The following is a 17,750-nucleotide window of genomic DNA, read 5'->3' on the forward strand; positions in this document are numbered from 1 at the left end:
GGGGGAGTAAAGGAAAAGTCACTTTGTAACAATGAACCTGCGGTGATTTTATATTCATTACTAGGACTACAATCAAACACAGAGTGTGTACAGATGAGGAAGACACAAATTCTCAGACTGTGCAACAGGACCAGGTGCTGCAGTTGGAGAAGGGAAGGGGACTGGTTTCAATACACAAGGTATTTGCTAGCCCAAAAACACTAACAAAACGGCCTTGTCAGAGCATATAATCTTTTTCTGGGCACAGGATTATGCACATCTCACATCATTAGTAAGAACTCATCTTTTGAAGTCTTGACAACACTGTAAAGAAATTGGTGTGCTTCTATTTTGACTGGCAGCAAATCACGTCTCTTTATGAATTCTACTGCAGATGACCAGGAAGAAAAATAAACATGTTGAAAAGTGATCTCAGAAGATCACTTAAAACCATTGCTAGGTCTTCTTTTTGTCAATATACTTCCAGGACTGAGGGGAAAAAGCCACGGAATTGTAGTATCATTTAGGTTTGGAAAAGATCTCTAAAATGACTGAGTCCAACTATTATTAACCCAGCACTGCCAAGTCCACCACGAAACCATGCCCCCAAGCACCACACCAAGCGTACAGTTTTGTGTAAATATGTGTCACAGCATGGATCTACAGGCAGGTATGCACCATACTTCAGGTAAGGTCAGGATGCTCCCTGGACTTCTACAGCACTGCAAGGTACGTGAGCATGGGACAGATCAGGTCATAATCATGAGCAGGGGTGAGCCCAACCTGCTTTATTCCCCACACAGAAACCTAGTAAAACATCTCTAGAGGTCATCTAGATCCTCCCCTTGCACCGAGGCAGGCTAAACTAGAGGGAGGTCATGCCTGACAGATGTTTGTTTAACTTCTTCTCAGAATGATGGAAACTTCACAATCACTGCAGATAATCTGTGCCTGGTCTTAAGTGTCCTCATCACCAAAAGTCTTCCCTTCCCAGTGTTAGAAATCCACCCTTGCTACTGGAAGACAAGAAGAAGGAAAGAGCATCAACAAGAAAATGTACAAGAGGGAAAAAAAATCTAAGGGAGAAAAACGGGAATAAAAGAATAAAACCAATAGGTGCCCATGGGTTGATTTGCATAAGTTCAAAATTCTGCAGCTGTGAAAGTAGTGCTGAAGGGATATCTAGTTGTCCCACTGCCAGCAGTAAGAATAATAATTAATAATTATGCATCTGGTCAAAGGACAATGGTACAGTAAGGTTACATGATTAGCCTGATCAGCAACATAGAGGAGTGATGGGAAAAGGTATGCAGGGGTCCTAATTACTGCCACTTTAAATGCTATTAATAATGTATGATTAACTACTTAAATATTAATATCTTTCATTACCTTCTTTTACTTTGCCATACTGCAGAGCAGGCAAAAACATCTCTGCCTATAACAGTATATATATGTAAAAGTTGTTGGGAGGTTTATCAACCCTGTGTTGAGCAACACATGAGTCCTGATGTTCAGATTTTAATTTTTACGGATCTCTTTTATTCCACTTGTGTTAATTATGTCTTTTAGCACTTTAGCTGAAAGAACTGGAAGTATCTTAACTACTTACTACACTCATTAGTATTTTTTGTATTGTTTATTGTTTTGCTTCCACTAATTTTAGAAAATATAGCTGAATGAATTGGTTTGTTCTAGAACAGCAACACAGCTTGAAACAACTCCAAAAGATATGTTTTAAATTGGAAACACTTGCAAAAGAGGAAACCAGCTATCAGTCTCAAGTTACTACTACTGTAACTGGAAACAACTTTACAACTACATTTGTATAATTCATATTATTTTGCCAACACTTTGAAGTTACACTTTCTTCCCTCATTTCTTAAGTCAGCAAGAAATGGTTATTAAAGGCACCTTTTTAAAAAAATGAAACTGTCAAGATGTGGCTTTGAAATCTTTGAAAAGACGCCTGCAACGTATAATGTGCTATAAGCACGTCTATTAAATCACGGCTCTTGTGGTTCTAACACAAAAATACCAGAAAAGAATTCTTTTCACATAGGATCAGTAGCTACACAATAATGGGAAACACTTGGACTGAAAGGTCAAAGTTGGCTAAAGTAAGCTTCTTCCCATCTGCTTGTTATCAGCAGTTATAGGAGCAGAGCAGGTGACCCATAAATATATCTATTTTTTTTTATCTGACAGGCTTTTGTTTAGGACTGTGTGGCAATGAAGGGTCTTATTTTAATTTATAGATATTGTCCAGAAATTCAAAATTAAACAGAAGCTCTTAGTAAAGAAAAGAGCAGTGGTGGGAGAAACCGAAATTATTTTCCCAAGTTAGAATTAAGAAAAATGTTGAAAAAAATTAAGTCCTCAGATTTTGCCAGGCATTTGCTAGAAAACAGAAGCAACCTGAAATCAATAGAGAAATGGATCAATTAACTTCCCCTGTCCCAAGTAAATGAAATGCCAAGAAAAGTAAAAGTACTGAAAAAGACATGAAGAGAAAAACTTTGGGTGCACAAATAAATCCAAGAGGGGAAGACAGAAATCAAAGTACACTCTATTTAGTATTGAAAGGCACAAATCAAGATTGAAAGGCAAAGCTAAACACATTCACAGTAGAAAAAAGTGTGACTTAAATATTAATATTAATATTAATTAAATATTAATAGTGAATACACATGACCACTAAAGCACAGCTGTGTGATGGAATCTCAGTCTCTTAACCTGCTCAGTGCATCTTTAGAAGCAAAGAGTTGTCCATAGAAGCTGCTAGGCTCCAGCTGGGAATGAATGAAATTCCATCACCTCCATTAAATGGGAGGTCAAGGTGGAAGAGCTAGTGGTTTCTGTGACCTCAAAAATCTTTGAAATTATGAAACCATTAAATTAGGTTACTGATCTAATTGTCCAGGTCACTTGGAGTTGTGAGGATTTTACACAGGCTTTTAATTTAATGTATGACTTACTATAGTTGAGATAGATTCAATAATTAACCTTTAGTTATTTTTCAAGACACAGCCTCTCTACAAACAGGGGATTTTTGCAGATTGTAAGCGCTGGTTGGCATTAAGTAACTACAATTTGAAAAAAAACCTTCAAAATCCCTTAAAGCCATTCTCTGCACTGCATCCTCTTTTATATATTTTGTCATCAAGAACATTACTGAATTGCTAAAGCAATTAAATATTTGTTAATTAGCAATAAAGAAAAATCAACTTATGTAATTATAAGTGAATTTAAAACAATGGAATTAATTATTAATACTAAAAAGATTGGCATTCTTCCCAGAGCTGTAAGTTTATTTACTTGTCTTTTTAAAAGCTAAATTCCTCCTGTGCAATACATCCAGCAAAATTACCAATGCTTGTTTTGTATTCAAGCATTTTGGAGATGAAGGAAACGTGGAGCATTCCTGCAGCTTTATTCCTTGTGCCCTAAGTCAGTAAATACAGTGATTCAAATTTCTTTAACATTCAGGTTCCAGGACAGATGTTTCTCAATAACAAAGGAAAAATTAAATCAAATTTTTAAGGAACCTCAGAGAGTCCAGACATGACATGATATTTGTAAATAACCTACTAAACTATTAAGGCAAAACTGTTGCAAATAAGCTTTTCCACTTAAATAAAAGTAAGACCAGCCTGTAAAATTAAAACTTAGATATTGAGTTACCCAGGGAAGTGGACAAATAACCAAGCTTTCCAGAGTTCAAGAAGCATTTTGACAATGTTATCAGTCACATTGTGTAATTCTTGGGGCTGTCCTGTGCAGGACCAATGTTTTAGTCTGTCCCATCAAACAGCCTTTGAAGTCAAACATGGTCCTAATCACCCTATTTTTCATGATTGTCTAGGTCAGTTCCCCTCTGAGAACTATCTGTCACTGTGAATTGAAGGTGTGACTAGAATAACAAGTATAGAGTCTGCTTGGTATTACTCCATGATGGAGTAGCAACTGATTTGTCCCTTCTTGTGCTGGTCTGGTGCTCATTTTTGCTCACATGTAAAACAGTAAGTTAGAGAAGACCAACAACATTTCTCTTTCTTTGGAACAAAGAGTCATTACTATAAACCAATAGTGCCCAGGCTGATGCACGTGTCTCTGCAACTCAGCCATCAGCCTCAACACCTTTCCCACAGTACTACTGGTATTTCTTCAGGGATCAGTTTCTAACACCAGTGTCTGTACTTCTTCCACACCTTCCTAAAGGAACATCTGCGGGCAACTGAAGGAGCAAGGTCTTGGCTCCAAGGAGTTATGATTAGTCAGTGACCAGGAGAAAAGGTCAAGGACATGAACTGCCAGGCTTAACACAGGTTTAAGACAATGGGAGCCTGTTAAACAGAAGCTGAAAGTAGGTTTCTTCTTCTTGATGTAATTCATATTCTCATTTATTGAAAAGCAGCTTCAGAACACAGGTAGAAATTCGGTTCCTCTCTTCCCTCAGCCCCCTAACCATGCTCCCACAGTTCCTACCATCTCCTCACCATCTCTTCATTTCTGCTCTGGTCTTGCTCTACTTGCTGTTTCCCTCTTTCGTTTCTCTTCACTCTTACCCCTCTTTTCTTCTGCTCAGATGTATTTTTTCATCTTTTATTTTACAAATTATTCTCTCTCAGGTCTGCCTTCATCATTTTTGATGGCCAGCAGTGATGTGGATCTGGTGCCTTTCACTTTGTTCCCTGCCCATCAGCAGCACTAAGGCATGAAGCTTGATGAAATACAACCAAACCTGCTGATAGGCCTGGCCAGGCAGTGATTTCATACAATTAAATACTTACTCAGATTCAGATTGGTCATGGTTTGCTACCAGTCAAATCCAAATGCCACTTTGTCCTTTGCACAGTTGTGCCATACTCTCCTTAACATCCGCAGAACAGGCATGTGGCTGTATGTATTTCCATGACAAAATATATGTTGCCTTGCTAAAAGTATATTAAGCCTCTCTCTCTAGAGACCATGGTGTTCCAATGTAGCCCAGATATTCATCCTGAATCCTGAAAGAACTTTTTTTTTTTTTGGCAAAATAATTATACAGCTGTAGTTTTAAATTAATATAAAATGGATATGGACCTAAAGCTCCCTGATGAGATTACAGGACTGTGTCATACCATCATTGCCTTCTTCCCTGAACTGTGCAAATCACTAGTCCAGGCTTTAAAAAGCCAAGACCATACTTCTTTACCTATATGCCTTGGTCATTTTTGAGGGCAGTTAGTTACCTGTATGGCTATAGTATTGTAGAACTCAGTTTTCAATTAAACTCATTTTTGAGTTTATGAGCATCAGGATTCTCTGCATCTTATTTCCTTTACAACAGGGGAAGAACATCTTATTTCCTTTACAACAGGGGAAGAACAGCAGCAGTGGCATAAGGCATACTTATGCTGGTAACCAATTATTCCCACTGGGAAGCGATGCATGTCTTCACTTACAGTTGTACGATGGAAGCATCACACCTATGAAGGGCAGAGAACCCTCAGTCCAAATGTACTAACCATGGTCTCATCTAGACTTTTCCCAGTCAAACCATGAAAGAATGGTCCATTTATTTTACTTATTTTTTATTTGCAGATTTTTTTTATTATTCTCTTTTTAAAAATTTATTTATTTATTCAGATAAAGTCTGAAAATTAGACACAAATCTCAGAACTTAAGAACTTCCCAGCAAAATATCTGACCAGGCTGTGTTATACAACTCTACACTGCAGTAGGAACATCCAGGCTTTATGTGTGCTGAACCCATCTGTCAGTCTGGCTCTCTGTACATCAATACCCCAGCAAATAGTGTGCCATATATCACCACCAAATCCTGAAAAAAGACACCTGTTCAATATTAGTGTCTAATCTCCTGAGTGAAAAAAACACATTCAGGGAGTTTTTATTATTATTTCACAAATGTTGTTTATTAATCTGGTGGGCTATAATGTTTGAATTTAAAATTAATCCTCCTACCATAGAAAATACCATCATCAAAGACACTATTGCACAGGTTGGAAAGAAAATAGTTTTGCTGTGCAAAATAAGTCTTTTGCTAAAGATGCTCAGCAAGCCTTTAACCTACACATACTTTTTTTTTACCTGCACTTACTTTTACCTATTGTTACACAACCTGCATGAGGTACTTAAGATGGACTCCAGTTTAGGTTGTGTACTAATGGTTTGAAAGAGCAGCTAAAGCCAGGTGTGAAGCAGTGTGAGGTTGACTGAGTATGATTAACTATCACAGAATCATAGAATGATAGAGATTGGTGAGGGACCTTAAAGACCATCTAGCTCCAGCACGCCTGCCATGGACAGGGATACATTCCACTATACCAGGTTCTTCTAAGTCCTGCACAACATGGGCTTGAACACTTCCAGAGATGGAGAATGAAATATAAGAGGTCCTAGATAAGAGCAGTACAACTGATTACAGGAACACTAGCAAATGTAAAATAACTTAATGTTTCACTCCATAGTGAAATGGAAATAAATGGCAAAGTCAGTAGGAAATATTACTACAGACTTTTATACATGTCCTGAACTTGATTTTTGCAAAGTACTAGGCATATCACTAAAACACTAAAAATTTCAGCTAAAACGCTGTGAACTGCTAGAAATACCATCACTATTTAATGAAAAGGGAACATCAAATGTTCAAATGTTAAGTATATCCTTATTTTGAGTCTGACTTATTGTAGAGAAAAGGCAAATTAATTCTATGATGATGATAGAGTTTGCAGTACTTGACATCCATTTTTAAAACTTATTAGTAATAGGGTAAATATGGTTTCAAAAAGTGCCCTCTCAATATACTCCAGAATCGTTTTTGCATACGCCTTTTGAAGCTTTTCTCACTGTCTTGCCCCTTGCACCTATTAATATAGACTTTGCAATTTATCTGTCTTTATCAGCAGAAAAATGGAAGGATTGAAAGAGAAGAGTTCCACAATATCCTCGTTACGATACCAGCTTGTGATTTGTTTGTGTCCTTCCAGACAGATGTCAATTAAAAGAAAAAAGGGAAGGGGGGCGGGGGGAAGAAACAACAATAGTACAGGATTGACTGACAAGTGCTATCATGCAAGATTTCCCTCTAATATTTTATGAAAAGGACATTGGACTTCATTAAATTCTGTTTCCAAAAGCCATCTCTATTGAAAAGAAGATGTTCAGAGGAATTAACTGCTTCTGTCCTGCAGATCACGTACCAAATTCAGAGTTCACTTTCTTGTGGCAGAAGGCCTCCTTCCCACCTGCACTATCTGCAATAGGAAGATTAAAAGTAGGTGAAAAGGTCTTGCATCCTTATTATATGTACAGGATAAAGGTATTTTTACAGGGCTGGGCGCATTTTTAAGATCCAACTTAAAATACATAATTGCTATATACCTGCTGATATACTGAGGACTGTGCTATCTAGCCACACACGTGTGGAAAAAAATACTCAGAAAACTGCTTTAAAGATCTACTTTGCAAGCTTCACAGTAAATCTTCTCCCTGTGAAAACCTCCTTAACTATTCTGACAGCATGAAACTTCAAATCTCTCCTATCAGCTGGAAGGCCACCCAAGTGCAGTGGAAGTTGACATAGTAGAAGATCATGGCTCAGACAATCCTATGCTTCACAAACCCTTCACCCCATATTTGTGTATGTTTTACTAAAATATGGTGAATTAGGACTCATGCAGCAGGGTGTGAATTTGGAGAGGCAGGAAAACACCTTTCAAGGGGTATCTCACACAGACATAGCAGCTGGAGCCACCAAAAATGGCACAGAACAGAGTCAGGGAAGGCAATACAGTGTGCAACAGAGCAGTGGCCAAGAGAAGAACATTTTGACTACCTAGATCCAACTTTAGGAAAACCTGAGAAGAATACTCAATTTAGGAATCTTACTGCTGTGAGAGCTGAAGACCCTGAAATTGTTATTCTGGCTTAATGCAGAGTTACCTGTGAGAACAGCACAGATATAATGGATATTACGGAGCCTTCTTCGCAAATCTCAGTCCTGATACACACACTGGTGATTTCCTCCCTACACTCCTGCCTTCTTTAAGTGCAGAAACAAGGAGACAAGTGCAAAAAAGTGCTTCCCCCACTCCATGGGTAGGAAAAGGAAGAAAGGATAAAAGGATGGAAATGAGTGGAGATGAGAAAGAAGGAAGCAGATGGTAGGAGAATTCCAGAGTATGTAAGTGTTGTCTGTATGACCTATCTGTTGGCTGGCTGTCTTGCTTGACGTTGAAGCAAATCACAGTGGTTTTGGGAAAAAAAATTAAAAATGGGAGAAGCCATTTCGCCCATATCTTGACTCTTCAGGCAGTTTGGATTTGTCTACTGTGTCCATCATATTGCTGTTATGAACAGCCTGAGTTGAGGATCTAGAAGGATTAGCCTTCTCCTTAACAGGAATATTCTGAAGTGACTGATAACAGCTCCCTTCATTGCTCATGTACAGCAAGTGCAATGACATGACACATGAAGAAAATCTGTAAGGATGGGAAAGTACCCAGCTAAGAATCTCATCCCACTACTTTACATGGGTATATCTAGTGCAGAAAAGGCTAGTGCTAAATCCCCACTACAAAAGTGATATCTTGGAGAAAGGGAACATCAGCTAATGCTTAGCTGAAGCTAAATATGAGCGTCAGCAAATTTATCTGACCTCTTCTCACACTGTTTTAAAGGGCTGTCAGAGAAGGTAGCCTTGTCCTTCACTCTTGAAAGCAAATAAACAGAAAAACAACCTGCGCCACTAAGACATTCAAAGCTACAGAGATACCTTTGGATAATGAAAAAATTATCTTTCCAGATTTTAATCTGAACTTTCCTCTTTGATGGCTTTCCTTCCTAGAATCACAAAATAATTCAAGTTTGACCAGCATTTCTGGAGATCTGTAGTCAAACTTCCATCTTCAAAGCAGGTCCAGCTATATTAGGTGGTTCAAGAACTTGTCCCACTATTTGAAAGTCACCACATGCAGACATTACCCAACTTTCCTGGTCAACCTATTCAAACATCTGACTACCTTTACGTGGAAAATCTTCAAAAAATTTGTTGGCCATTTTTCCTTTTTTAACCACTTTGCACATATTACACAATTTTTTTTTTCTCAGAGACTGAAGTCACTGATAGTGACTTCAAACCTGAAGCTAGCACATTGTCAGTCTTTAAATTACTTTTAAAATATTCAGTTTATAAAGCTGGTTTTGGTTTCTAGGAGAGCTCTGTGTCTTACTTCACATACTGTAGCTCTTCCAACAGGTTTATTTCTGAGGTAAAAATTACTGTGCACATCAGCAAATATGTTTTCTTTTGTCCCAGCTCTAAAAATCAAATTTATCTGCCAGTTTGCTGGCAATCTGTGCCTTTCCCAAATCCTGATAAACTATCATGCAGCAATGCCAACCATTCATTATAGAAATGATCCATGTCTAATGAAAGAGGTACTGTACTTCTATATTCCAGGGTACTGGAAATTAATTTGCATAGTGGAGGCTGCAAGGGTCTGAGTATATCACCTATTCCCATACTGGGCCTATTTTCTGGAAAGAATACTTCATTAAGGGAAAAAATGTATAATAAAATTATGCATCTGCTAAGGGATATTTATATTCTAATGTCTTATTAATTTCATTGTATAAATGTGTGACATAGACTGATATAATCTATCAAACCCTTGCAAATCCAGAGTAGATGTAAAATTACCACAGCTCAGCCCTGTGTTCTCCACACTAGGCCACACCACTGCCTTTAACTTTTGACTGCTGAGTGGGACCCAAAACTGCAATGTGATCACAGAGAGAACAAACCATGTGGGGTACAATGTGTGAAATAAGGGCACGGTCAGGTGACTACTTCAGATCATCTCCTGTATCCCTTTTTGCATAACAACAGAGATGAACCCTGACATGGAGCAACAAGTGCTTTATTTTGCAGTGTGTTAATCTGTAGTCTGGGTAACTTGAAGGACTGTCAGTAGTATCAGAAAAAAGTCAATTTCTTACCAGAAACCAATAAAAACCATGCTAACTAATTTGATCACCCCTTAACAAGACAAATCACAACACTTCCCATAAATGGGTTCAGGGAAGATACTCCTACCTAGACATAGTTTAGCTTCTCACCGAAATTCAGCTAGGTCAAGAGGTGCTTTGAGAAACAACAAAACCAAAAATGATGAAGTACTGCATGTTTCTTGTCTCCATGATCCCCCTAACTTGTAGTAACGAGTCTTTGAACCTCAGGGTCTTTGAGGACATGGCACCGGCAAAGCAATAGCCTTGATTCCGCAGATGCCTTACAGCGATTCCCTGTGTGTTTATTATGGAAGCCCCACAGGCAGTGTGCAACCAAAGATTATTTTTCTTCCAAAGGCCAAACTTGCATGGAATTCTGTTAATTACATGCACTATGGAAATATCAGCCTTTACTCCTCTGTATATACAGCATCCTTTGTCCTTCACATAATGATTTCGAAGTGTTCTGCAAATATCATTTGATAGAATAATAAGGTATTATTATTGAATCTTTATGTCTCCTGCTGTCCCAGGGGCATTGACCTTGCTTCCCCAATACAGAGGTCTGTCTGCCAGGCTAATCACACTGATATTTGAGTACCTCAGGAGATCCTTATGTGACAGCATTTCTACAGGAACTCAAAACTGGACAGACATACTGATAAGATCCATGTATTACGCTTGTGCATTTCTGCAAGGTTATAAACCAATTCCAATTTCAAATGTAAATCTCCTTCCTGGTGACATGTGGAGAGATGCATGGTTCAAATAACTCAAATTGTCCCCAGCTGTCAGGGTTCCCTATACAGGTGGCAATGGATGCGATTTCCAAGCAGATAGCAACCACAGGGAACTAAGATGAATGAATCCCCCATCCACTCTTTTCCAGCAGATATGTAGTACTGATAAATGTCCTTGAACTACTGAGTTACTATGGGAATAACCTTTCATTTATGTCCTTCACTTTCATTTGCCAGGACAATGCATTCATGCTGTATCTTTTAGCCATGGACAACCAGATATTAGCTCACCTTCCCGTAAGTTGTTTTTTTTCCCCTTGATTTGACGTTGTATAGGCATATCCATAAATATCCATGTGCACAGCAGGGTATATGCAATACATCTGACAGGGCATGGTTACCCCAAGCACAATACCACTTTTTAATACAATTTTGGCTGGTTTCCATAGCTGTCAAAAAGTCTAGGTTAGGTTGATAGATCTCTTAAAATGTACAATTTTTGGCAATCAAATTTTTATTCTTCCTTTAAGAAAGTCCTGATACTTATGAGGAGGGCATTTTCTTTAAGGGATGAGATATTTTAATAGTTGCTGAACAAATTATGATACAAAAGCTCCTATCTGGAGTTATGCAGATACTTCATGGCAGCATCAGCATCCTTTACATATCTGCAAAGCTGCAAAAATGTCCAACAGTTTCATTTTTCCACTCAGCAGCTTTTTATTTATCTTCTGTTTTGAAACAAAATGCCAGAGCTCTACTATTGCCTCACCACTTTTTATTTGTCCTGAAAAGCCTTGTTTTCCCCCTCTAGTGCAGTGAAGATGCCTAGGCTATAGTTCCTTTTATTGCAATACCTCTGGGAACCTTCACATGAACAAGGGTTTTGATATAATGGCACTGTTGTTACACCAATTTCTACCAAACCAATTAGCTACAGTCAGAAATCAAAATATTCTTTGAAATACACCTATTTTAATTCAGACCCATCAAGAACAATCTGCCTGTCACTGGTACAATGTGTATGTTTAAAAACCTGCCCAAATCTGCAAGAATTCAGGGTAGTCTCATTACTATATAAACACAATAATCTGAAATATGTTTTATAACCTGGACTGGGGGAAGAAAACATATATAAGCTTATGCTTATTGCTTAAAACCAAAGGACAATCAGGACATTCTTGAGACATAAAACTTTACTTTGAACCCTGTCTGAGTAAAAATACTCTCCTGTGAAGAATTTCAAAACCAGAAATGTGATAGGACTCAGCCTCGTCCTTACAAATCCATTCTGGATCTTATTGACTGGTTTCTGTACTTTAAAGTACAGTGTTCCTGGCTTCAAGTTGTAGAAATAAACTCAATTGTGTTTCTAAATCTTTATGGCTCGTTGAAGTCTTGGCCTATGTAGGAACATTTCAAATTTATTTTGTTCTCTCTGAAATACTTTGGCATGGACACTGATTTGTACAACTGAGGTACAGCACCCTGCGTCTGACAAGTTTACTTATTAACTGTTGCACATTAACATTTTTTATGGGAGATAATAGAGATCTAAAAGGCACCTTATGCAACATCATTAGATGAATCAGAAATAGTATATCCAGATGATATTTTGGTTGCTCTTATTCAACAAAAGTGTTGGGAGTCAAGATAAAGTTGTACATCAATATAGAATTTATTTTGTGGGGAAAAAAAAGAAGTGTTATCTTTACTTGAACTGGGAGTGTGCAGGAGTAAATAGCTGAGTGTTGGCTGGTATTGGGTGAGTTGGAAATGCTGGTAAAACGCAGGGAATGGAGGCTCTGTGGTAAAGAATAAATTATGCTAAGTAGTATATGAGCTGCCATGAAATTATATTTAGGTTATTTCTGATACTTCAAATGAACTTCCAGACCAGCATGTTAACATTGACAATATCATTTATTCAAGCTCAGGAACCTGGGATCATTTCTTATCTTGATTCAAACACTTTGGTTAAACCTCTTGTTAACAAGAGAGGAAAAAAATGGATTTTCCAAGTGATCACAATTTATTAGACAATAAATTTAAATGACACTGCAAATATAATTTCATGGTTTTTGCTCTTTTCATTTCTTTAAAAAAAAATAGAATGGAGACAAATAACAGGGCTTAAAATATCACGAGGACAGTCCTGATTTATCAACTCCAATACAAACACACATCAAAAGAAAACTTTAAATGTCTAAATACCACACCCATGATAGATTAAGAATTTTACTTCTTTGATTCATCTTTACAAATAAATCTAAAAAACGATGATAGTGTACTTACATATTTCAGATCCTCATCTGTCTAAGAATAGAAAGCACTGAAGTCATGTGTCAGAATAACTCGGGTGCTCTCTTCTCAATTCCCTTTTTGTGATCACCATCCACAAAAATCAGTGCGCCACTGCAGTGGTCCAGCCATCCTCACTACAGAAAAGGAGCCAGGTGTTGAGTGTCAGACAAGACTGGCATGGATTTGTAAAGGTTGTTTGCATGGCAGCTGTCCAGATTCTAAGACCCAGATTCCCTCTATCTGCCAGAGTACCTCCATCAGAAGCCAGGCTATCAAATCAGACAGTAACTGGTACTTTTCTTTAATGTCTGTAATGATATGGATAAATGGGTATCTACCTGCACATCTACAGGCCAGCCATGTCCATGCTGCCTTTCCACGCTTTGATTTCCCCAGGAATAGTTATAACATGTTCCAGGCTTGTTCTGCCCAGGATATGCACACCATGCCACTATACATTGGTGGCTTCACACATCAGTTGAGGTCTCAAAGGCTGGATAAGGAGTATATCAAATGTGAGGTGCTTCAAGCTGAATGGAATGAGACTGGACCTAAGTTAGCATGGACACATGTTTAAGCATGGAGAAAGAGGCAGAATGTTTTCTGTGGGACAAACATTCTAACTGCATTTTTTCTTCCTTTTCTGTCTACATTTTATGCTTAATGCTGGTAATAAAGCATATTTCATTATTTTAAAATATCACTAAAATACTGTAAGTTTTTGCAGATTATATTGCTTTTTTGGAAGAAATTTAGGAGAGACACTCCTATGTCTGACACCTGGATGAGTCCAACTGTTTCAACATATATCATCAAAATTACCATCTCAGTCCCTTACTGCATTTTACTCAGACACTTTCACTCAGTAATGTGCTGGGCACTTTTTTTAGCAGCTCTATATTTAATGGGGACTTGAAGACAACTCTCAGTTTTAGAGGTACTTGAATCTATATTTACCATGAGACACACTAGGTAATGTCACTCTGTTTAGTGACAACACTCACTAATATAATGGGTGGCACAGCAGAGAGAATGAGCCAGTACATCATCTTGCTAAGGGCCAACAGTTTCTGATAGGTCACAATTAGCATGCCCCTCAGTGTTATCAAAAAATAGCTTGAAAAGTTGTGAGTGCAGATGCAAGATGCAACCCAGTTCAGCTGTCCATATAAAACTGTCCAGTGCAACTAGAGATGCCCTAGTTCTTCTCACCGTCCTTCAGCTGCTGTCCACAAAGACACGGGTTTCTTGCAAATCCTGCATCTTCTCTGCCAGTCTCTTAAATAAGCTTGGGCATCTAAAACAGCTTGGAGCATCTCAAATGTCTCTAAGTTTATTGTAAAACTAAACTTTGCAGTAGATCACAAGTTCTGCATTGACAACAGGACTCCGTGATACCCCATCTCACTACTGCTACTCCCCATACACAAGCCCAGCACATCACCCCTTTCCACAAGTACTTTCAGGGAATGAGTTGCATAACAAGATACCAAAAATTTTGTGTAGTATGCTACTTATGCACATGTATGCATGCTATATCAGAGCTCATATTTTTCATTCTTTAATTAATACTGCCTTTTTGTAAAAATTAAAGCAGTGGGATCCCAGAAAGCCATTATGTTTTGTTTGTTAGGAGCTGGCATAAATTCCAGTAGAGATAATGCTATAAATGTTGATCATGTTACAAGTTGGCCCACCTACTGTCACTTCAGGAAGCAGAGGTTTAAATATAAAACTACTATTTTTAACTGAGTTAATATTGGAACTGAAGGAGAAGACGTTCAAGCTGGGGTAAATAGTAGACTGGCTGATGTAAGTAGCAGTATATTGATTTACAGCAGTGAAGCAACTATCAGAAACAGTAACTCTTTACTCCACCAAGAGCTCCACAAATGTATTTATAACATTATTTTGATACAGAAAAGTCATAACAGAAAGTTGAGAGTATTCAAAGGTATCTCAGAAGTCCTGAAAAACTTCAATGAGAAAAGAAATGGAAATATAGAGCATGTGTCCTAGCCCAGTAGACTGCTTCAAATCCCTGAGCTAAAATATGCATGTTATATAACTATGTGTTTTGTTTACAATGAGCAGTATATTCCAGACATAATTAAAATAAAGAAAATTGTTATTGGATACCTCTGGATGATAAAAAAGTCCCAAACAACCCTCTACCAAACCTTCAAGGTATTAAATAAAAACAGGTTTTATACCATAAACATTCATTTATGTTTTCTTCTTGAAGCTGCAGTTCCTAAAGTACTGTAAGTTAGATTATTATTAAAACTAAGAGCATGACCATCCAATTTTATTACTAAATTGGAAATAGGAAAAATAAAAATAACAAAAATGCTCTAATACTTAAAACTCACAATTTTGCATCCTATAGTTTATCTTGATTTATTAAATATTCTAATGTTAGGCATTCTTTTTGGGTCTACTCAATAGCACTTGGCCTTTATAATACAATAAAAAAAATTAGAAAAGTCTAAGAAGTTTAACCCAAGAGGAACCTCACTTCTCCAAAAAATCAACTAAAGGACCCAAAGCTGTGTTTTCTTTTTAAATTACTTTCTCTCTCTTTAGCTGAGGTGTTTAAAGACTCCATAATGAAGCACAGCACAGAGTGCAGCACAGGAGGACTGAAACTATGGGCTTTAGGGAGATTAATGGCTGCAGAGCAGTTCACTTTTTTGTTACATTAACCTGCCCAGAAAAGCAATTCCCTCCACAGCCCCATACCCAATCCCCATAAGTGGAGACATATGGCAGTTCTGTGATACAGAGAGCACACTGTGGTAGTTTTATTGATACTGGGACTGCTTCTTAGCCAGTATAAGTCTTCTCCACTCAGCTATGAATTGATCCCATTGACTCTTGGCAAAAGCAGAACAGTCATAAAGGTTAATGCTGCCCTTGCAGTCAGATTCCTTCTCTGAATTGCCCTGTGAAGGTGCCTCTCTCCACTGACTCCAGGGAGATTGGCAGATTAAATTTAGACTGAGCTAACTCTTGTGCCTCTGCTGCTTTGGTGGGATCAGTCTGTAAAGACGTGCTTTTCTCTTTGTCCATAGATCTAAGTCTTTTGATAGAAAACCATCAGAAGTAGCAAAGAGAGTGGTGCAAGTTGTGCATGGCCGTCTCTGTCTTCTTATCTGGAGAAATGTCAAATGAGCAGAGCCTCTTTCTCCCTACCTCTCTCCCTCCCTCCTTCCCTCTATCTTCTGCCTGTCCATTATCTACCTCTCTCCCTCCCTCCTTCCCTCTATCTTCTGCCTGTCCATTATCTATCTGAGGACAGTAATCATTAAAACATTTCAAAACTGATAGCCCAATGTTTCCATGTTGAACTAACATGAATACTTGGAATTGGAGAGCTGTGGTGCATTTTGGAAGGACCTTACAAAAGGGGTTTTCAGCTCAGATTCTTGGCTAAAGGACAAAAGGCTTGGCAATGTGGCACAACATTGCACATACATAGACACACAGAGATAATTTCATATTTTCTGCTTCCCTCCTCAGATTTCTCTCTTCCAGCCATCAGCTTCTCTGCTAACCTTGAAACTGCAAGGAATTTCATTCTGTGGCTTGTGTTTCCTCCAAAGCAGAATTGCAGGACCTCAGTTCCTCCCTAGAAATTATATCTCCTGGAGTCATTATTCCCTCTTGGCCTCAAACCACTTCCTGCAATTTCAGAGCCACTGAGAACAGCAGTTTCAAATTATCTATTAACCCATGAAGGCTAAGCCAGCGTGGATTCACCAGAGCTCCTTTTGATGCATTTTTCTTTTGTCACACTTTTCTTTCTTCCTATCCCGAAACCTTGAAATAGAACTGAAAAGATTCTTCCTCAGACGAGTTTTGGCCCATTTTACAGACTTTATCCTCTGAATATTGTTTTGTTTCCACCTCCAGAAAACTGCAGACTACCATTGACCAAATCTATCTTTCTTGAAAAGTTCTGATGACCTGTAAAAGCTGAAACGTTAACTATCAAAACCCTTGGGTATAGCCACAAATGATTATGTAAGGCTCAAGGCTCAATGCCAGATGAACAGACGACAGACCCATTTATCATCAGTAGGAACAGGCACATTAGTTGGCTATGATAGCAGTACCGTCCTTCAGCATTAACAAAACTCTTCTTGATTCTGAATGTCTCCCCAGAACACCCTTTATTAAATAAGATAAATAATACTTAGGCCAAGAGTCACACTGTTTCATCTCAGAAAACTCAATTATTTATGAATACTTCCCAGACTCAGGCTTGGTAACCTGTCAGGCTGGCAAAGAGAGCTTTTTGGTCTACTGACTAAACATTATTATTCTACAGAGATATTAGAGAATCAACAACAGAGAAACAAAAACACATTAGTCCTGTAAAGCTTCTGGACTGGGGGAAGAGTGCTTGAACGCTGGAACAGTTTATCTAGAAAGGCTGCGGAGACTCCATCCTTGGCAACATTCAAAACGTGAGTGGACATATACCTGGGCTCTTGTGGCTGACACTGCTTTGAACAGTGTGTGTGCGTTGGACTAGATGATATACAAGCTCCCTTCAAGCCTCTGTGATATTCTGTAGTTTTGAGTCCATGAGATGAAGCCACAGTAGTGAATTCCTCAGTTTCTGTTCTGGGCTCTTCCATGTACTCACACAAAAGCCAAAATACTTCTAACTGGCTACTGCTTCCAGCTGTTTAACCATGCAAAGAG

At 38.2% G+C, this 17,750-nt stretch overlaps 1 protein-coding gene across 2 annotated transcripts in view; it reads right to left on the minus strand.

Annotated features, from left to right (window-relative positions):
- Positions 1-17,750, minus strand: part of TENM4 (teneurin transmembrane protein 4) — a 600,039-nt gene that overhangs the window by 493,481 nt on the left and 88,808 nt on the right. The window contains exon 2 of one of the 2 annotated variants that reach the window (XM_059838449.1): positions 13,029-13,171. The exons of the other annotated variant lie outside the window; for it this stretch is intronic. The gene's annotated coding sequence lies outside the window, so the exon portion shown is untranslated. The remainder of the gene's footprint in view (positions 1-13,028; positions 13,172-17,750) is intronic. 2 annotated transcript variants of the gene reach the window in all.

The sequence above is a fragment of the Haemorhous mexicanus genome, chromosome 2 (genome assembly GCF_027477595.1).
Source record: "Haemorhous mexicanus isolate bHaeMex1 chromosome 2, bHaeMex1.pri, whole genome shotgun sequence".
Taxonomy (NCBI): domain Eukaryota; kingdom Metazoa; phylum Chordata; class Aves; order Passeriformes; family Fringillidae; genus Haemorhous; species Haemorhous mexicanus.